Source organism: Prunus dulcis, chromosome 3 (assembly GCF_902201215.1).
Source record: "Prunus dulcis chromosome 3, ALMONDv2, whole genome shotgun sequence".
In the NCBI taxonomy this organism is placed as follows: domain Eukaryota; kingdom Viridiplantae; phylum Streptophyta; class Magnoliopsida; order Rosales; family Rosaceae; genus Prunus; species Prunus dulcis.
In genome coordinates this window covers 9,747,625-9,770,558 of record NC_047652.1, presented here as the reverse complement: position 1 = coordinate 9,770,558, position 22,934 = coordinate 9,747,625, and the positions used below count along the sequence as shown (strand labels likewise).

Below are 22,934 nucleotides of genomic sequence, written 5' to 3'. Positions count from 1 at the left end.
AACGCGAAGATCCTAATCTTGACCAAACAAATTTTTACATTTTAATTTGGAGATTCTATTGTTTGAGATGGCGAGATAATATGGTAATTATCTACAAAACCAAATTTTCATATTTCAATATATCTTGCAAGATTTTGATTTCATGGATTTCATGTCTTTTCAATGCTAGGATTTATTTTCTTCAAACCCTAGCTTTCTTCTCCATTCTTTTTATAGAAAATTTGGCATAAGTCCAATTCTTATGAGAGATGTGCTAGGTGCAATCCATGTAGAAATTGTTGTTGATTTAAGTCCTTTGACTTTTGTGCCACATAAGATTACATGCTTTTATTTATTTATTGATGTTTACACTTTATTTTATTTATTATTTATTTATTTATTTGTTCCAATTATGCCCCTAAAACATAAATAAGGTAAAATATTTATTTGTAAAACCGGTAAGTTACTGATTTGTAGGAAATTATCAAATTTGATTTGAATTTAATTGCAACCCCACCTCTTGTTCAGGTAATTAAACCCATAAATTACCTCTAGTCCAAGTAATTAAATCCATAAGTTACCTCTAGTGTAGGTAATTAAACCCAAAAGCCAGCTCTTGTGCACATAGTTATACCCATAACTTGCCTCTAGTTCAAGTAATTGAACTTATATAAGACTTTTTGGTATGGGATTTTAAACTCATAATTAAAGTAAAAAAGTACCTATTTTAAAGGTTATAGAAAAAGGAAAAAAAAGAACTCATACATTTGCAACAGGTATACTCACACTTAAGTATATTGAGATAAAACTCCATAAAAATTGCTTTGGAAAACCCAAGAAAAAACAACTACTACCTAGAAGGCAGAGGTGTGTGTGTGTGTGTGTGTGTGTAGGAGACTCCATCAAAAGATTGTTTAAGAAAACTCAAGAAAAAAACTATTACTTGTAATGCAGGTACATATATATAAAAGGAAGCAAACGCGCGCGCGCGCGCACACACACACACACATATATATATATATATATAACATCCCGACCCAATTTAAGGGTTTATTTAATTATTTAATTGTGAAATTACTTTTTTGCCATTGAGTATAAGGGCACTTTAGTCACTTTTTGTTTGGGAAGGATTTTGGGGGATTGAGTGGCATCGTTGCATAGAGCTCGATGACGTAGACATGCGGCACGCCTAATTCTGAAAGGAGGAAAGGTCTAGAAATGAAAAGGACATAAAGGGAATTTTCAAATTTATTAATGCTACAATATCGGGCTCTTTTTATATATTTTTTTCTCCTTCTTCTTTCTTTCCCTTCCCCCCTCCTCCCACACCCCAACACTTCTTCCCATGTCCATTCGCAACATAGTGACTGTTTGACTTCCCGACCACCAATGTGAAAAATATTTCTCTTGTCCTCCTCTACAACACTCTCCCAAGACCCAATCCGATTTGCTGACGATGAGCTCAAATTGAAGCTGAGAAATGGTTAGGTTTTTCCGGTGGTGTTTTTGCATTTTCGGCGATTCTAGCAATGGTTTTCATTGAATGAGGTATGAAACTTCATCTACTCATCCCGCTTTACATGTTTATGTACTTGGTTTGGGTTAATTTTGAGGTTTTAGAGATGGATTCTTAAACCCATTTTTGGCTGGCGGTTTGATGGGGTTTTTTACTATTTTCCGTTAGTTTTTGGCCTAGGTCCAAGACCAAAAGTGACTCCCCTAGTTTTGGTGGTTTTGTAGGTATAGGTATTGGCTAGCGATTTGGAGTTTTCCAATTGTCGAAAATTTCTCAAGACACCCACACGCTGACGGTGTGTGTGGCGGCACGTGGGATGCATTATGGAGGCTCTTAAGGTTCCAAAATAATCTTCATGTCGCCCCGAGCACGACAGTATGCTCGAATTAGTGATTCATTATTGTTTGACTATCGAACGAAACTTCACATATGACGCAATATTCAAGTTCGATAGGTGCGGACCGTCTGATTGGTCTCATTTTCAAATTTGTCATTTCTCGTATCTCTAGGATCATGTAGGAACTAGTTGATCGAGAATCGGAGTCTCGGATACTCAGAATCAATGATTTTAGGGTTAAGTACTAAGTCAAAGTCTGATCGTACGATTGTGAGTAAGCCGTCCGCTCGATCGAGACCAAACTCTCAACACATGTTACGTAGACCTTATTGGACTTATAGGAACGTTCGGATCGGAAATCGGAGGTTGTGGGCCTCATGGCCCCAATTGGTCAAATTCCGCGATCTGGGTCAAACTGACCACTAGATTGTGATGAGACTTCTAGGATGGGTTTAACTTATGGTTATGGACCAAGAGGAATTGTCATATAACATATTGAGGTCATGGGCTCTACGAGCCTAGTTGACTTAGATAGTGGGCTATGTCGGCTTGGTTGAGGACTTTTAGTAGTTGTAATTGTAATTGGAGGTATGTTTTAAATCGGTATTTTTGCTATGAGAGTTTTATTAAATGTTTTTGAATTATTATGCAATCACTTTTACTTTCCAAGCATGTTATTTTATGTTTAATTGTGTGGAATTGGGAATGGCTTGGATAACAGGGTTTTGGCATGAATAAGGAATTAATTAATTGCCTGATCATATGTCTATATTTAAATATATGCTCGATGGCTGGAAATCGATGAATTATGAATACTAGCTTTTTGAGTACTATGTTGTGCATAAATGAATTTGAATGAGGACATGGTCTATTTTTGATTTATTAGATTATGGAAAGTATGGTATAATCGGATTATGGGATTAGTGTGACATGAGGATTTCAGAAAATATATAGTCATTATTATTATCGGTATTATTATTATGGTTATTAATATTATTATTATTACTACTATTATTGTCGTTATCATTATTATGTATAAATGTTTGCATGTTGGAGCCGTATATTATATATATATATATAATATTAGGATATGGGTTTGTGAATTGCACCATCATATATACCTTCCCTGGTTCGATATGGATGATAACCACACGTGCATTGAACTATTTTCCAACATGTGAGTTGTTGATGATCTGGGCACCCTTGGCTAGGTGTGCCGTAGGCCTTGACTGGCATTCCGTGCTCGTAAGACTTGTTTCAGCCGCACATATATTGAGGATTCTACCATGCGTGTTTGGGGAGCAATAGTCCCTCGGTTGGACTGCTAATTCCCTAGCCACATGAGTATTAAGGATGCTGCCATGTGGTCTAGTAAAATAATCCTTCTGTTGGATTGTTTTCCCCTGTACATGATGTGCATTATGACATGTACCTCTCATGTTATTGATACTTGATATATTAGACACACGGTAACTCTTTAGAGGTGTGTCGGGATACCGGGCACTCTTGATCGGGTGTATCGAAGGCCTTGACCGGCAATCTGCGTGCGTAGGAAGATATTCAGCCGCACTTATATTGAGGATTCTATCATGCATGTCTTGGGAGCAATAGTCCCCCGGTTGGACTACTCATTGATATAACCATTATTTCATACATTTTTATTATCTTTCTCTTAGATTCTTTCTATATTCTTGAGTGAGTTTAATCCATTTTTACTTAGTTTTGTGTTTTACTAGGTTTGAAGAGTAAATATGGAAAAGCAAGCAAAATGAGCAATTTTGGGATTGAAATATAATGTGAAATCCTAGGAGCAGAATGTGCTGTGCAGAATAGTCAACTTTACAGAATATACTGTACTTCCTCAGAGCGAACCAGATGTTGAGCCTTATATCGTTAGAAAGATACGGATGTTAGCTTTCTGTAGAATTTTATGGTTTGTGATTTGGACGTGTGTGAAGAGAGTTGTGGCCAGCAAAATGTGTTCTACAGGTTTTGCAAAATAATCCATTTGAAGTCCAATCCTTGGAGTTTAATTTGTGTCAATTACATTTGGGAAGTGTCTACAAGGATGTGGAGTTATTTTCTGAAGTCTGGTCCTATATTTAGTAGGATTTTGGATGCCAACTCATCAAAGATAATTATAGCCAAACTAGGAAAGCATAGTTACCAAGTCAAAAGAGGATTTGTTCCTTATTTAAAGAAGACCAGAAAATAGGGTTCTCTTATGCTGGAATTTGAAGGAGAGTCAAAGAGCCGCTGCCATCGTCAAGTTCTCAAGCATCGTCATAATCCATAAGTTTTATTTTATGTTTTCTAGTTTTTCAGTTATGTTTTCTTTGAACATGAGTAACTAAATTATTCTCTAGGGCGAGGATGACGCCCGAGCATGGATAGTTATGAATTTTATTGCTATTTAATGGATTCTAATTTTCTTTTAGTTGATTGTTTAATCACTATTTTAATTGTTGCTATTTGTTTAAGTTCTTTGATTGATCACCTTAGGGCTTTGCATCTAGTAAATTGGAAGATGAATTTGAGGCAGAACTCGCAATATAATTCAATTAGCTTCTTGTGATTAAGTGTGGTGAATTACATTATTGCTTGATGAAGAATAATGGTTTGCTTGGTTCTCACATTTTCTAGAACGTAATGAATGCAATTTGTTAAATTTATGCCTTAACCAGGATAGATTGCAGGATTAGGTATATGATCTTTGTCTAAACTAGAAAAGAATCTTACACTTAAGGAACACTATGGTCTAAGTGCCTAAAAGGACTTAGATACGGAAATTATAAAGAATCGAAAGAATCTATTGAATGCATTGAAATTTAACTTGGATTGCTTGTGGTTGATTCCAAAACCCTAAACCTTCATCATTGTTTTTTTCAACCTTAAAATTCAACCTTTTATTCTCAATTGCTTTTATTAATTTCATTGTTTGTTTCATAAACTTTCACAACAACAATCTCTACAAATTTACTTGCACATCAGTTAGATTTAATTTAGGTATTCGAATATTAGATTAATTTGGAATCCTCGCGGGAATGATACTTGGACTTGTCAAACGCTATACTACATCAATCTCATGCACTTGCAAGGACAGACCACTCATTCCCTAGCCACATAAGTATTGAGGATTCTGTCATGTGGTCTAGTTAAAATAATTCCTTGGTTGGATTGTTTTCCCTTAGTACATGATGATGGTGTGGGGTGTGTACATTTATATATTTATATTGTGGGAAAATATGTGGATCCATTTTCGGGTTGGGGTTTTTGAGCACGTGCACAGGTGTGATCATTGTTTTGACGTTTGGATATTGGTTTTGGATAATTTAGATATCAGATTATTTTTATAAATGTCTTACATGTTCATCTGAGTTTATTATTATTATTAATTTTTTTTTTGGTCAGAAGAGTTTATTATATTTATTAAGTAAATGAATAATGTTTATTGTTCGAATAATGTTTATTGGTTATTTGTAAATTTGGTTGTGGGTTGAGTTTTTATTATATAATTATATCATGACCTTGTGTTTTGAGATTTGAGATAGTGGTTTTTAGTTCCAGCCGCATGGGCGTTGAGGTTTCTGTCGTGCGTGTATGTGGATTTAGTTTCGGTCACAAGGTCATCGAGGTTTCTGTCGTGCGTGTTTGGGAAATGTATATGTAAAGATAAAGGTATAATGGGAACAACGGTGGGAGAAAGTCAGTATAAGTTTTATATTGTTGTTTACGGTGGGATTTTCTTGAGTTTGTGCAATGAGACTGCTCTGCACAGACATAAGTATCTTTAAGTAAGGTTTGATTTGAAACTTGGTTTAGACTGATTTATTGGATTGTATGCCAATAATATCTTTACAGAATGAACTATGTGTGGCTTGATCCCTCAGTAAGGGTACGTAGGCAACCTAGGTTAACCTAGGTGTAGCCACGGAATAAACTGTGTGAGTTATGCTTGAATTGCATCAAAATATATCATTGAATATGTTATTGGTTACTGAGTCTTAAACTCGAAGTGGGCGATTAAGGTTTAGAATTCTTTTGTTTTGCTGGGCCCAAGCCCGATTGAGGTTTGAATTATTTGTATAACAAAGCTTGAGCCACTTTAGAAATCCTTTTGACGGTGATTGGGGTGTAGACCTTGCATGTAGGAAGTTGGTGAAATTGTTATGGATGTATGCAGGTACGTACATTAAAGGGTGACATTTAAAGGCCGGAGGCCTATGTCGTTGTGTAATATTTCTTGTGCGTATTGAAGTTTGGGAAGATTAAATGTATTTTTATACAGGTGTGAATTTGAAAATTGTTCAGTTTTTATGAGAGACTGTTGTTTTTTTGGCAGAAGTTAAATCCTTAAGTGTGTTTTCGTTTTGCGGGTCATGACAAAATGGTATTTTTGGTCATTCATGCACGGCACCTGTCAAGTGTCGGACACGCACGGAGTTCGATTATGATCCTAAAGTGAAATTTGGGGCGGATACTATCATATACACACACATACACATGCTGAATTTTAGGAAAGTGTTTTCATATAATTCCATTTATGATAGTGGCATATACTGTAAATTCCTTAAAAATTATGGATATTCTAATTGCTTACTTGGTGAAAGTAGACTACAATTGAAAAGGGAGATTATATGAACTACATCCATTTTATCTTGATGAAAATGGACATATATCTAAGAAAACCCTCTTTTTAAGGCAGAGTTATATGTTAAGCATTTTTCTATATAATGATTATATATAGCAAAAAATCATTATAAGAAATTAATACATTTATGTCTAAATTAATTATGAGTTATTCACATAAATGTATACCTTAATGTATTTCAGATACCACTCTCTATCAAGTATCACACTCACAAATTGATACGTACCATTCGATATACCTATAAATTGTATATTGTAGGAATTGATTTAAGGTGATGCTGAAACTATGCAGCGGGGTAAGACGCAGACATAGCTATGCCACAAAGTCCTTCAACTACATCAACATCTCTTTGCATTCTTATGTATCCTTCTTCACCCCATTCTGTACCCCATGAGTTCTTCATTACCAATACTTGGTCCCATCATCATTCACGTCATAACCAACCATGGTAACTGTGGGAGCAAATTTCCCCACGAGAACATTTGCCTAAGATTCCTTCGTCTTCTCTACCTCTCTTTCTCCCTGCAAAACAGATCGGAGTAAAAGGACCACACCCGGGAGGTGTTGGCCAAAGGCCCTCCGATGCCTAAGTTAGGTAGGGTAATTCAAGGAAAACCGGGTGGCCGAAGCCGTGTGTGGTGGCCGGAGCCTTGTGTGAGAGAGAGAAAGAGAGGAGGTGGCTAGGGTTTTTGAGAAATAATTTATGCAGAATTTCAGTAAGAATTTAGACGTACCTTAACCTTTGTGTGTGGCCATCCTTTTATAGTGGTCTCGGAGGCTAGGGTTTTAGAGAAATAATTCTGTAGATGGAAAGGAATTATTCCTCCTCGATTTGGAATTGATTTGATTAATTAGGGATTTGATTTATTAGGGTAAATCAAATCCCTAATTGTGGTAGGTATCAATTCAATTCCTAATTTAATTAGGTAACTCCTCATTTAATTCGGAATTGGGGTAGGAATCAACTCAATTCTCGACCCAATTAGGTAATATTCTATTTAATTGGGTAATCCCAATTAAATGGAAGAATTCTCAATTAGGTCAAATAATCCCCAAATGGAAGGAATTATTTGACCTAGGGTTTTGATTTAATTAGGTTCCCACAAATGCCCCCTAGCTTCTGCGTGGCATGTGGCGGCATGTAGGAGATGTTGATTACCCTTTGGGCCATCCAACTGCAACTGGGCTTCCTTCTTTGAATTGGGCTCCTGCATGGAGGAGGCTTTTTACTCGGCCTGTCCAGCTGTAACTGGGCTAGATGTGCGCAATATGCTGCTGGAGCAGGTGGCAGTTTGGGTCGTCTTTTTTGTGGCTGATCCAAATTGCTTCAATTTCTTCTTCTTATTGTGCCACGAACTAGGATCAGTATGAGTCAAGGCGATCATGTGCGGAGCACGAACTTGCTGAAAGTCAGATGCAGATAGGAAGAGGAGTTTGGTGTCAGTTCGCTTGTTCTTCTCACTTACTGTGATGGTAAGTTGCATCCTTTTGATCTGCTACAGTTGCCATGGAATTCTTTGTTGTGTATCTAACTAAATTCCATCTTCTGCTTGCAGAGAATGACATCTGCAAGAAACTCGATCTCGGCCCGAACATGACCAAGGTTCAACAAGCTCTGAATATTCCTATCAGGTTCCTTGAATGGCGTTGGTTGCTGAGCAAACATCGAAAGGAGGTTGGTGCTCTGCCCCCTGCCGGAGATGTTGGAAGATGGAAGCTGTATGGCTAGAGGCCTAGATGATCTGCTAGTTGAGCAGGTGGAGTCCTCGACCGAACTTCCTCCTTCTACCATGAGCAAGTCTTCTTTAAGGGGGGTCTAATGTGCTAAGAATATCCCCATGGGAGTTGCTCCTTTTTCATCTGCCGAGATCAAGCGCCTCGTCAACGCGAACAATAAGAAAGTCAATAGCATGCATAAGGTCTGGGATATTTTGCTCAAGTCTCTGCCCGAACTGCCCAAAACTCGTGATTTGCCTTATAAGAAGGTTGTTGAGAAGCAGGGTTTTGGTCGCCTGCGCTGATCTAAGGATCAAATTGAGAGGACTGTACCTCTATCCACGACCACGACTCGTCTATAAAGCCACGAACAGTTAAGCGTGAAGCTAACTCAATGTCGCAAGTTGCAGCAAAGAGAGCTAAAGAGTCGTCTGCTCAAGCAAAATGTCCTTCAGTTGCACGAACTACCGATCCGGGAGTTGGTGACAGCTCTGCTGGTCAATTTTGGTACTCATGTTGAAGCCACGGAGGCGTCTAAGCATGAAATTGCTGCTAATGCATACAAGCTGTGCAGGAACGGTGCTCTTCCTTGTTGCCCTCTCCAACATGAGGATGGTGAGTAGCTTTATCTCGACTTGTGGCTTAAAGTGAGCAGATCAATGCTGTGAATGTAGAAGCAGTAGAAGAGCAGGTGGCAGATGAAGCTGCAATGGAGGAAGAAAACGCCAAAGGTGGTGCAACTAATGAGGTTTAGGGCAGATGCAGAGGAGCAGACAGCTAGGCCTGCTAAGCAGATGGTGCCGGTTGATCAAAATGAGGCTTATTTCTTGTTGAACTTGGCTGGTTGGCCACTTTGTTATGGAATTTTTAATTGTCTTTCGAACTTCAATTCTCGTTGTATCTTGTAAGTGTGTGTCCGGAGACATAGCACTTGAAAAAGACTCCATTGAGTTTGTACTTGTGAAGTAGCTTGCCTATAATAGAGGGTAAGGCTTGTCACCTGTGTGCGTATGTCGGGAACATAACACTTGAAAAGAGCTCTACTGAGTTTGTACTTGAGAAGCAGCTTGCCTGCAATGGAGATAAGGCTCGTCGCCTGTGTGCATATATCGTGGACATAACGCTTGAAAAAAACTCCATTGAGTTTGTGCTTCGAGGAGCAGCTTGTCTGCAATGGAGGTGAGGCTTGTCGCCTATGAGCGTATGTTGGGACATGATGCTCGAAAAAGACTCCATTGAGTTTGTGCTTCGAGGAGCAGCTTGTCTGCAATAGAGGTGAGGCTTGTCGTCTCCGAGCGTATGTCGTGGACATAATGCTCGAAAAAGACTCCATTGAGTTTGTGCTTCAAGGAGCAGCTTGTCTGCAATGGAGGTGAGGCTTGTCGCCTGCGAGATTATGTTGGGGACATGATGCTCGAAAAAGAGTCCATTGAGTTTGTGCTTCGAGGAGCAGCTTGTCTGCAATAGAAGTAAGGCTTGTCGCCTGCGAGCGTATGTCAGGGACATAATGCTCTAAAAAGACTCCATTGAGTGTGTGCTTCGAGGAGAAGCTTGTCTACAATGAAGGTGAGGCTTGTCGCCTGTGTGCGTGTGTCGGGGACATGATGCTCGAAAAAGAGTCCATTGAGTTTGTGCTTCGAGGAGCAGCTTGTCTGCAATGGAAGTAAGGCTTGTCGCCTGCGAGCGTATGTCGGGGACATAATGCTCGAAAAAGACTCCATTGAGTTTGTGCTTTGAGGAGCAGCTTGTCTGTAATGAAGGTGAGGCTTGTCGCCTGTGTGCGTATGTCGGGGACATAATTCTTGAAAAAGACGCCATTGAGTTTGTGCTCCGATGAGTAGCTTGTCTACAATAGAGGTGAGCCTTGTCACCTGCGAGCGTATGTCAGGGACATAATGCTCGAAAAAGACTCCATTGGGTTTGTGCTTCGAGGAGCAGCTTATCTGCAATGGAGATAAGGCTTGTTGCCTGCATATAAATGTTTGTGGGACATAATGCTCAAAAAAGACTCAATTAAGTTTGTACTTCGAGGAGTATTGTCGCCTGCTTGGAGTCAAGCTGGTAAGCTACTTGAACAATGGCCTTCTTGTTGTGGTAAGATGTGAGCTGCTGCTAGTAAGTTACAACTCGAACAATGACCTTATTATAGCAAGATGTGAGCTATTGCTGGTGAGCTGTAACTTGAACAATGGCCTTCTTGTTGCGGCAATATGTTAGCTGCTGCTCGAACAATGGCCTTCTTGTTGTAGTAAGATGTGAGCTGCTGCTAGTAAGTTGCAACTCGAACAATGACCTTCTTATTATAGCAAAATGTGAGCTACTACTAGTGAGGTGCAACTCGAGCAATGGCCTTTTCTCGTTCTTCTTCAAGCAGATCACGATTGACCCATTTTCCTTATGCGCACTCTATTCTTTTCTTGATGCAATCCAGCACGATCTTGTTGGATGCTTCTGCTAGGTTTTCTTGGCCTCAGACTTTTCCTTGGGCAAGTTTTCGTTCACCGGGTAGTCAATAATGGGGTTTTTCTAGCTAGGATCCTCGTCGATCTACATCAGATCCGGCTGCTCTGCCTTTTCTTTGCTAGGCTGGTCACGGTGCTTGACTGGGATGAAGCGTCTGAACTGGGTATCCAGCGCTGATCCTAAGCTTGCCAGTGCATCTGCGTGGACGTTCTCTGCTTGGGGCACCTGCTGAATGGTGAAGGTAGGAAACGCCTTCAACAGCTCTTGGACTTTGTCAAGGCACAAGATCATCCTTGGGTGCTTTGCCATGTATTCTCCTGAGGCTTGACTTGTGATCAGCTGGGAATCTGAGTAGATGGCCAGCTTCTTGATTGATAGCTCCTTTGCCATGCGTAAGCCAGCGAGCAATGCCTCGTACTCTGCCTCGTTATTTGAAGCTGGGAAGCCAAGTGTGATAGCTTGCTCTAACAGGGTTCCATCTGGAGTGACGATGACGACGCCTGCTCCAGCTCCTTTCTGGTTCGACCCTCCATCTACGCGTAGCTGCCACATGTCTCTGGGTTGGTCAGGTTCCGCGGAGGTCTTGTCTGCTCTCGAACTTTCCTTCTTTTTGCTGACCAGCTTCTCTTCTTCGGCTGATGGTGTGAATTCTGCAACAAAGTCTGCTAAAGCCTGGGCTTTTATAGCAGTCTTTGGCCGGTAGAGGAGGTCGTATTGGCTTAGTTCTATTGCCCACTTCATAAGCCGCTGAGAAGCATCAGGGCTGTGGATGATTGATCTCAAAGGAAAATCAGTCATAACGATGACTCGGTGAGCTTGGTAATAAGGCCGCAGCTTTCGCGCGGAAACGACAAGGGCCAAAATGAGCTTCTCCAATTTTGGGTAGCGAGTCTCTGCATCGAGGAGAGCTTTTGACGTATAGAATATCGGATGTTGGGCCCCAAGTTCTTCTCGGATGAGAGCTGAGCTGGTGGCCTAGTTGGACATTGCCAGGTACACGAACAAGTCTTCACCAGGAACTGGTTTCGAGAGCAGGGGAGGTGAAGTAAGGTAGGTCTTTAGACTCTGGAAAGCTACTTCGCTCTCCTCGTCCCACTTGTCTTTTTGCCCCTTCTTCAAAGCTTTGAAGAATGGTCTGCACTTGTCGGTAGACTTCGAGAGGAATCGGTTGAGAGCTGCTGCTCTGCCCGTCAGACTTTGTATTTCTTTCACTGTGGAAGGTGACTTCATCTCGAGGATGGCTTTAATTTGGCGTGGGTGTGCCTCGATACCTCGTTGTGTGACTAAGTACCCCAGGAATCGGCCGGATGATACACCGAACGTGCATTTACTTGGATTCAGCTTCATGCGGTATTGGCGGAGCAGGCTGAATGCCTCGGTGAGGTTTTTGAGGTGGTCTCCACGCTTGGGGGCTTTGACCAGCATATCATCCACGTAGACTTCCATGGTTCTGCCGATTTGCTCCTTGAAAATCTTATTCACGAGCCTTTGGTTATAGTTGGAGTAGGCATCCATGAAGCTGAGCAGCTGGTTGCCGGAAGTTGAATCCACGAGCTGGTCGATCCTTGGCCTCAATGATCGCGACTCGCTCGGGAGCGAAGTTGCGTCTCTTCTGCACCACGGGCTTGCTGGCAGGGTTGACATGGAGGCGGTGGCAGATGATGTCTGAGTTGATGCCGGGCATGTCAGATGGTGACCACGCGAACATGTCTTTGGAGGAAGATGGTCAACTCCACCTTCTCATCTGGGCTTAGGCGCGAGCCGATCCTCGCTTTCTTGTCTGGCTGGTTAGGATCGAGGGGTACTAACTCAACGTCTTCCTCAGGCTTCCAACCTTCTTCAAGGGAGCCTTCCAGGCGGATTCCCTCCTCTCGATCCTTCTTGTTTGGATTCTGGCACGAGCTGATCTGCGCTTCTTTGTCTGGCTGGCCAAGATCAGGGGGTACTAACTCGACGTCATCCTCAGGCTTCCAACCCTTTTCAGGGGAGTCTTCCGGGCGGATTCCCTCGCCTTGATCCTGGCTCATTAATTGCTATTGTGGGGTAACAGCTCCCTTCTCGCTCGAGCTTGCTTGTTTGCTGGGAGCGCTTCGTGCCTCATTAGCAGCTTGCATTACTGGTGTGAACTGCAACTGCTTGCTCTTCTTGAGCCCTTGAGCTGTGCATCTTCTTGCCATGGCTTGGTCACTATTGATCTGCCCGATTCCGCCTCCAGGGATAGGGTAGCGAATCTTCTAGTGTAGAGCAGATGTGATGGCCTCGATCTTGCTGATCCATGGTCGGCCCAAGATTCCATTGTAGGGGAGATCTCGTTGATGACCATGAAGGTTTGCGAGCAGAGCACTGGGGGTGAGTGGACGTCAAGGTCGATCGTTCCAACAGTGATTGATGTGGCCCCATTGAAGCCGGTAAGCGACCTGGCAAGTTTGCTAATTTTGGGCTCCAATCCCATCTGTTGGATGACAGATAGTTGCAGGATGTTAGCTGCGCTGCCCTCATCCACATGAATTCGCTCGATCACAGCTTGTTCAATTTCAATGCAGATGACTAGCGCGTCATTATGCGGTAGGTCAAGCCCGATCAAGTCCTTCTTCTGGAAACCAATGATGGGTGTATCCACAATGACTGGTACTCCTGTTGTGACTTGGGAGACATAAGTTGCCTGCGCGATCTTCCTCTTGCGCTCCTTGGTAGTCAGCCCGGACTCCCGGGAGTCAGCTAGAATGGTGTTGATTCGAATGACCTTTTGGGGAGGTTCCTTGGCAGCCGCATCACGATCCTCGATCTGCTGAATGGCCCTCTTTGCAACGAATTCTGTGCAATGACCTTCTCTGACCAGCTCCTCAAGATGCCTTTTCCAAGCATTGCAGTTGTTGGTGTAATGTCCGTGCTCCCCGTGGAATGCACAGTATTTACTGGTGTCCCTCTTAGAGGGGTCTCCCTTCATGGGTGGCGGTCTCCTCACCCACGGCTTGTCCTTCACTTGAGCCAGGATCTGATGAATTGGGATAGCGAACTCAGTGAAGGTCCCTATTTCTGAGCTTCCCTCTCGGGGCCGCGATCTGTGCTTATCTCGGGCTCTTTGCTCGAACTGGTTGCTCTTTTGGCTTGCCTGCTTCGTCGGGTGATCAACGTGCTTGCTAGCTTTCTTTGCGGCGATTCGATCATCGTCCCAAAGTGCGTAGCATTCTGCCGTCGCGAACACTTCTGCCAAGGTTTGACTTGGTGTTATGGCCAGCTCCCGGTATAGCTCGTGCTCGGTTGGCAAGCCCTTCTTGAAAGTTGAGGATGCAACTTGGTCATTGCATCCTATGATGTTAGCCTTTTCAGCCTTAAACCGTCTGAGGTAGTCTCGTAGAGACTCATCTGGCTTCTTGCGCAGGTTGAATAGATGGTCCGCATGCTTTCTGACCGTCTTGTAGGAGGTGTACTCCTTTGTGAAGATGAGGGCCAACTCCTTGAAGTTTCCTATCGACGCGGACGGTAGAGTGTGGAACCAATCTTGAGCTGCTCCTTGCAGGGTCATCGCGAACACTTTGCACATCAGGGCATCGTCTGCCTTGTATAGGATCATGGCGCTCTTGAAGTGCCTCAAATGGCTCTCAGGGTCAGAGTCTCCCTTGAATGGAGTGATGGATGGCGTTGTGAACCGCTTCGGTGGAGGAGCTCGCTCCACTTTGTCAGTAAAGGGCGAGTAGTCAACTCGATCAATTTCCTTGTGCAGGGCTTCTTCCATGCTTCCTTTAAGTTGGAGAGCTTGGAGTCGGTCATTCACTAGCTTCTCGACGTCCTCTGCTCGCAGGACTGGAGTCTCGGGCCGACGTCTTTGGCGTCTCGAGCGTGACTGGCTAACTTCTTCTTCGGTTCCCAAGGGTCGATCCCCTTGGGTGTTCTGCCAGTGGGGCAGATTAGGAGATTGAGCTTGTGAGGATTCCTCTACATCTTGTCTCCTCGTGTTGGTCCTCGAGCAGGTTGGTGGGCGTCGATCATCATCTTCTGCCCGCAAGGAGGGTCGCTCAGGTCGACGTCTTTGGTGTCTCGAGCGTGACTGGCTAACTCCTTCCTCGGTCCCCAAGGGTCGATCCCCTTGGGTGCCCTACCCGTGGGGCAGATTAGGAGATTGAGCTTGTGAGGATTCTTCTACAGCCTGCCGCCGCGTGTTGGCCCTCGAGCGGGTTGGTGGGCGTCGGTCGTTGCGCTCGTCGCGCGACTGCTCACGAACTCGAGCTCCTTGTGGGCCCAAACGGGCGTGGACATTAGAATGTGGGCCTAGCCTCTCGAGCACATTGGTCCTTGGTCCGAGCCCCGAACGGCTCAGAGTACGGCTCGCGGCTGTCTGCATCTCATCTGCTCGATCTCGATCCCTCCTCTGCCGGTTTGCTCTTGTCTGACCAGCCTGGGACCTCTCGAACTGCTCGCCGGCGTGCTGGTGTGCCCTTCTCTCCTCGTCACTGGGTCAAAGGTTTGGGCCTTGATTCAAGTTGATCTGCCTGAGTAGCTGGCCGATCAGGTTGTTCTGATCATCGACCTTCTGCGTTGATCGACCCGTGAGTTAAGGTCCACCTGACTGCGCAGGTCAAGTAGAGTGTTGTGCATTGGGCCCAACGGCATATGGGCTAGGGCTCCATTAGACGCGTACACAAGTGCATATGTCAAGTGTGATCGCAGAGGAGGGAGAGAATGGATCTGCTCCAAGACTGGGACGACGTCGGAGTAGCCATGGGGCTGCGTACGTAGCAAATTCGGTAGTTGAGTGGTGTGGCTGCTGCTGTGCTCCGACAGCAGGACAGCGAGGCAGAGCTGCTCTAGTAATCGGCGCTGGCAACTGCAAGGCTGTGGAGGTCCCAGGGTCATGTGGTGGCTGTTCTGCAATTCCAGCAGCTGAAGGCGGTTGCAAAGCACTAGAGGACGACTGCAAGGCGTTGGCAGCCACGATTCTATGCGGTTGCTGTGAGGTTTCCACCACGAAACCATGAGATGGGCCCATTGTGGTGGCGTTACTCTTCGTACGTCTTGTATCGACCATGGTTGTTTGAAAAAATGTGTGAAAGATGGATTTGGAGCACGCTTTGAATATATCTCGCGCTCTCAATGAAAGCACCAATTTGTGGGAGCAAATTTCCCCAATAGAATATTCGCCCAAGATTCCTTCGTCTTCTCCGCCTCTCTTTCTCCCTGCAAAACAGATCGGAGTAAAAGGACCACACCCGGGGGGTGTTGGCCAAAGGCCCTCCGATGCCTAAGTTAGGTAGGGTAATTCAAGAAAAACCGGGTGGCCGGAGCCGTGTGTGGTGGCCGGAGCCTTGTGTGAGAGAGAGAAAGAGAGGAGGTGGCTAGGGTTTTTGAGAAATAATTTATGCAGAGTTTCAGTAGGAATTTAGACGTACCTTAACCTTTGTGTGTGGCCATCCTTTTATAGTGGTCTCGGTGGCTAGGGTTTCAGATGACTAATTCCGTAGATGGAAAGGAATTATTCCTCCCCGATTTGGAATTGATTTGATTAATTAGGGATTTGATTTATTAGGGTAAATCAAATCCCTAATTGTGATAGGTATCAATTCAATTCCTAATTTAATTAGGTAACTCCTTATTTAATTCGGAATTGGGGTAGGAATCAAATCAATTCTCGACCCAATTAGGTAATATTCTATTTAATTGGGTAATCCCCAATTAAATTGAAGAATTTCCAATTAGGTCAAATAATCCTCAAATGGAAGGAATTATTTGACAAAGGGTTTTGATTTAATTAGGTTCCCACAGTAACACTATTCTGGGAACCTAATTTTAAGCAAACCCTAGGTCAAATATTTCCTTCCATTTGGGGATTCTTGCCTTGATTAGGGATTTGATTCGCATTAAATCCCTAATTGATTTAAATCTCCTAAAATCAGAAAAATAATTCCTTTCCCAACAAGGATTATTTTTCTCGAAACCCTAACCCTACGAGGCTCTATAAAAGCATGGCCACACACAAGGGTTGAGGTACGTCTGAAATCTCTACTAAAAACTCTGCAGAAAATTCCTCTCAAAGCCTAGCCACCTCTTTTCTCTCTCTCTTTTACATAAGGCTCCGGCCGCCCGGTTTACCCTTAAACACATCTCCGTACCCTAGTTAGCTAGTGTTTTTCTTACAAATACTTGAACTAATTTAGGCATCGGAGGGCCTTTGGCCAACACTCACCCTCCGGGTGTGGTTCTCTTATTTGTTCTACTTTACAGGGAGAAAGAGGCGGCGAAGAAGAAAGGGGAATCTTTCAAACCGAATATTCTCGTGGGGAAATTTACTCCCGCAAATTGGTGCTTTTGTTGAGACCACGAGATATACTCAAATCGTGCTCCAAACCTATTTTTTCAATCCACCGAAGCCTTCCAAACAACCATGGTTGGAAGCAAACGCCTTAGGGGCAAAACCACCTCGACGGCGCACTCTGGAACTGCCAAAGCCTCGCTGCCACCACAAGGTACAGCTGCTGCCAGCATTTTGCAGCAACCTCCCATTGCTGCCAGCACGTTCCAGCAGCTCCCCGGCCAGTTTCAGCAGCCTCCCATGGCTGCCAGAGCATTCCAGCAGCTTCCCAAAAAGTTTCAGCAGCCTCCCATGGCTGCCAACGCATTCTAACAGCTTCCCGAAGATTTCCAGCAGCCTCTCATGGCTGCCAGCGCGTTCCAGCAGCCCCTCCTAGCTGCTCATGCTGTCCAGCCACCTCCGGCAGCTACGCAACCTTTCCAAACAACTGCTATAGCAACCGGAACGCAGCAGCAGCTGTGCCATGTGGCTGCTGAAATTGCAAGGCCTAGGTGCTGGTGCCGGTGCCGCCACCCATGACTGTTGTGCAACTGCAAGGCCTAGGTGCTGGTGCCGGTGCCGCCACCCATGACTGTTGACCAAACGGGTCACTTTCATCTCATCGACACGTCTCCGGACATAGGCCAAATGGGTCGTACTCATAGACACGTGTCTGGACATAGGCCAAACGGGCCACTCTTATCGACACGTCTCCAGACGTAGGCCAAACAGGCCACACTCATCGACACGTCTCCGGACGCAGGCCAAACAGACCACTCACATCGACACGTCTCCGGGCGTAGGCCAAACGGGCCACTCTCATCGACACGTCTCCGGACGTAGGCCAAACGGGCCACACACATCGACACGTCTCCGGACATAGGCCAAACGGGTCACACTCATCGACACGTCTCCAGACGTAGGTCAAACTGGCAGCTCTCATCGACGTGTCTCCGGACATAGGCCAAACATGCTGTGACCTGAGAAAAACATCCGATGAGATATGCAGAGCATGCTTAGAGTCCCTTAAGAAGGACCCTGGCACTTATAAATTTTCCAAGGGAGACACACAATCAAGATACTGGCTGGTTACTCAAGCAGTTCACAAGTCAATACGCAAATTGAAGTTGAAAAAATAACTAAAATTTCCAAAGCAAGTTGACCAACCAGCCAAGTTCAACAATTATTCTACACAAGAAAGCAGACTACAAAAGCTGAAAAGAAATAAAGGAGTCAACGATGCTGATTCAACTCCACGCTTGACTGATCGTGACTCAACAGCTGGATCCCGATAGTTGAGCGAATGAGTACACCTCCCAGCTCGATCTTCATCTCTTGACTAGTGTAGATGACTCAAACTTCAGAGAGGAATGCCAACATCTCTTTCCTTCTCGGCAAGCAAACCACTTCATGGAGCAAATCACGGTCTCTAAGCTTGTCTGTAGAAGACTCAAGTGGAACATCCCGAAAATCGCATATACCGTCAATCTTCTTGCTATCTGCACCAACAAGATGTTTAAACCTTGCTGATGGCGGCAGAACAGCTCTTGCTTGAGTCTTCTCAGCAGAATGGATCCTTGGCTTTTTCCTCAACGGAGTCGCATCTTTCCAGCAAAGTTGTAGCTTTATTTCTTGAAGACTTGACATGTCAGCCATCCTTTTTTAAAGGAGTCCGGCAGAACACTCCTTCTACCCAGCCAGGAGATCATCAGAGTGTAGACTATTCTGCTTCCATCTCTCAACATACTGGGCAGGGGGCAGACCACTAACGGTTACCGCTACTCCAACCGTCTTCAGCCACCCACGACGACAACAAGCTTGGTCCCATCTAGCTGGTCCTCGCCGCAAAAAAGAGAAGACGAAGAAAAAAATATACTTGCTCGACTTACATTGGGATGGACGACAACTCCTCTCTTCGACAAGTAGTGCAAATTCTCCAATATCTCTCTCAAGCTAGAAAGTAAAGAAGTCAAGTTTGCGATGTGAAGAAGAGTGAAGAGAAGCCCTGCATTTATACAGGTTGGGCATCCTAGGTCAAGAAAAAATCGCAAGCCCATTCCTACTGGGAACCCAACTCCAAGAACAGTGAAAAGCTGACTCCAATTAAGACCCCAAATCCAAGAAGGAAGCCCAGTCACAGCTGGACAGTCCAACAGTTAATTCACACCTCCTCCATGCCACCACACGCCATACAGAAGCTGGGGGGCATTTGTGGGAACCTAATTTTAAGCAAATCCTAGGTCAAATATTTCCTTCCATTTGGGGATTCTTGCCTTGATTAGGGATTTGATTCGCATTAAATCCCTAATTGATTTAAATCTCCTAAAATTAGAAAAATAATTCCTTTCCCAACAAGGATTATTTTTCTCCAAACCCTAACCCTACGAGGCTCTATAAAAGCATGGCCACACACAAGGGTTGAGGTACGTCAGAATTACTACTAAAATCTATACAGAAAATTCCTCTCAAACCCTAGCCACCTCTTTTCTCTCTACTAAAAACTCTGCAGAAAATTCCTCTCAAACCCTAGCCACCTCTTTTCTCTCTCTGTCTCTCTCTTTTACATAGGGCTCCGGCCGCCCGGTTTACCCTTAAACACATCTCCGTACCCTAGTTAGCTAGTGTTTTTCTTATAAATACTTGAACTAATTTAGGCATCGAAGGGCCTTTGGCCAACACCCCCCGGGTGTGGTCCTCTTATTTGTCCTATTTTGCAGGGAGAAAGAGGTGGCGAAAAAGAAAGGGGAATCTTTCAAACTAAATATTCTCGTGGGGAAATTTACTCCCACAACTATGATCCAAGCTTGTTCCACAAGTTCCAGGAAAAACACCACTTGAATAGAATTGAAGTTGGAACCACTAGCATCAATGACAACGGAAACAGGCTGATGAGCAACAGAGCTAAGAAGTGTTGAGAAAGATGGTGAAAAATAAAAGAGGCAATAAATAAATTTGGCAGTCCTTTTCCTAGCCTTGTGTAAATAAAATGGGCAAAAATAACATTCAATATTTTCCACTATGAAAATAATGGGAATACAATAATGATCTCACCAAACATCGGTGGCTAAACTCTCTCTTGGTTTTTCTCTCAAGAGGATTTTCTCTCTCACACAAGTGAGGTTTTCTTATCTCTCAAAACTCTCTAAGTTTTGGTTTTCTAGCCAACATTCCTAACTAATTAGTGGCCATGCAAGAAGGAGAATTTTTCTCATTTTCTCTTCCATTCATTTTCTTCAAATTCTCCCGTCCTTTCTTTCATTTTATTTTGCTATTTATTTATTTTCCTTCTTTTTCTCTCCTCCACTAACGAGGGAAACCTATCAGGAAGGGCCTTTTTCACTGTTTGCAGGCACATCTTCATAGCCAATTATCTTGGCTGCAATGCTGGGTTCCATCTTGGCGTTGTATGTACCATCAGTACCATTGTATGGGTAATAAGCTTCTGTACTAAGCCCATGATTTTTTTGGATTAACTGAAAGGCATTGTCTATCAAGCCACCCTCACAGCCTTGGTCCTGATCAGCAGTGTCACAATCGACCAGCTCTTGTTCAGACAAAGAGATCAATTTACCTGTTGTAAGAAATTAATTCCTTCTGTAGCTGCCACTGCTGAAAATGCCCAACAACATCCTACAATTTTGGTTCCAACAAATAGAAGTTAGAAAGAATAACAAATATAATTTGATAACACACACGGCACAGGTAGAGAAAAATATGGGGCTAGAATGTGGGCACAGCATAGAGGTCAGCAGAAAGTCAACTCTGATGCCAAGTTAAACAATATGGGGTGGAATATTTTCTGATATATTTTCCAAAAGAAGGTATAAGTGTGTAAACCCTAGTAGGGTTTTACAAGAAAACAAATAAACTTCTAATTACACAAGATTTGTACAAAAGATAAAGAAATAAAATCCTAATAGAATAGAAAATAAATCTCCTAATAGAATTAGGATCTCGCCAACAACCTGCACATTAGCTGCATCCTTCCTGTTGTTATTCCACATAAACTTATACCCTGTGAACTCAAACAGAATTAAGCGACAATCGAAAATAGCATTTTTAAAATCCTCCATGAGAATATCGCATTGAATGTGATCCCCACTCTTTTTGTGATACTCCATAATCTCATTAAAATCTCCACAGCAAAGTCAAGGACCATGATCCACCCTACTTAATCTTCGCATAAGTTTCCATGAATGATGACCCTAGGTATGATCAGGGTGACTATAAAAGCCAGTCACTCTGAGAGTCCAAGAATTTGGGAAAGTAAATCTAACATCTATAGACTTTGACGGGTGTGCATCTTGAGTGATATTTCGATGTGGGATTGCGAGGATTGGCTGAGGAGGCACCACGTATCTTTTGTGACAAATTACTCTGAAGCGCAGTCTTTGGCTGCGATCAACAGGCTGGGTTGCCAAAGGCTTGGCGCCTGTTGATGGTACTTTGTGGGACTTAATAGATCGTCAAGTTTATGGGATCTCCTTGTGGATCCCTTATTCCATGTGTTGTTCATTAATTGGCCAGTCGGATATGGTATAAACAATTGGTTTTCTTGAAAACATGTGTTTTTGCTTGTAGATGTTTGTTGTTTGTTACCCACTGTTTATTCTATTAACAACTTGCACAAGCCTGCTTTTGTTTTCTCAAGTGCTAAACATGGACTATGGTCGTTTTCATGCCTTGAAAATTCGTAGGAAACCACGCTTCAATTGTTGTTAACTATTTATTTTTTAAATTAACTCCCAAAAATTGATTGGAATTAGCATGAAATCTGTCTCTCATTCATGGCTGTTTGTCTTATTGGTCCATCATACATTTGGGCTTCTCCTTTTTCTTAAAACTTCTTCCACGTCATTAAGAAAAACTATTGGACTGAGAGGTACTGCGTACCATTTTTATTTCTTAAGACCTAAATTACAAACTTTAAGGATTACAAAAGAAGAAGGAAACATCCAAACTTATATAATATATGCATATACACACCAAAAGAGGTAAAATAGATTTAGGGCTTATTCATGAAATTCGCAAGCACTTAACATACAATTAGAAGAGTGACGCTTTTTTTCAGGGGTAAACTTCAATAAGAGACCTGAGGCCCAATGTATGTGTAATCTTATAGTGAGAGAATCCAGCAGTCCAAAAGAGCTTTTCCCACTCTGCTTCACTACGCTCTTTGCCATTGAGTTCGACCATCACCAACATATCCCCCATGAGCTAAGTTTCAATTGATTTCTTATCCATCTTCTTATCATCTGCAGACACATTTAAGTCCAGGATGATAACTTTTCCTCCTTCATTTTTGCTCAGAATTGCTTCTCTACTCTTCTTTAATATCTTCACGCTTTCGTCATCACTCCAATCATGCAGAATCCACTGATCATTGATGCCATGCATTAATTAATGGTTAATTACTTTAAAGTAAGCCTTGAATTTATACTCACAACCACATCGGGCATAGAATTAGTGCATCGATTGATATGTCATTGTTAATAATTCATTTATGAATAGTAAGGTTTATTAAAATTTCAGAGGGACAGACCTGCGGACCACTAAAAACATAAGTATTCCCCCCAAATTAACCACCAACATAGTCCAAGTTGGTGTGAGGTTTATATAAAAGGGCAATGTTATACATTTTGTCTAAGTTTCCAATGTGTTACTTTACATTCTTCAACAAGATTGTTTTTTCATTTTTCGTTTTATTATTAAACTCCATAAAAATTCCTCAAATACACAACTCGAATTGAAAGCCAAGCAAAACAAGGACAAGTTTAGAAAATTCTGCAAAGGCAAGGGTGAGATATATATTTACTAACAAGAAGGTAATAATTAATTAGGAAATTAAGGAATAATAAAAATGAGAGAAATAATTGAGTTTTATAATTCCCTTGAGGAAAATTGCATTTGCTGGGGGTATCTTCTCGAACATGTCTCCTCCAACAAAATCCAAATTGTCAGTCCCTTGCAAGTTTGCAATAACATG

At 43.0% G+C, this 22,934-nt stretch overlaps 1 pseudogene; it reads right to left on the bottom strand.

The window, feature by feature from the left end:
* Positions 1–6,766: 6,766 nt before the first annotated feature.
* The window catches only part of LOC117621710, a 17,877-nt pseudogene continuing 1,709 nt past the window's right edge, over positions 6,767–22,934 (bottom strand).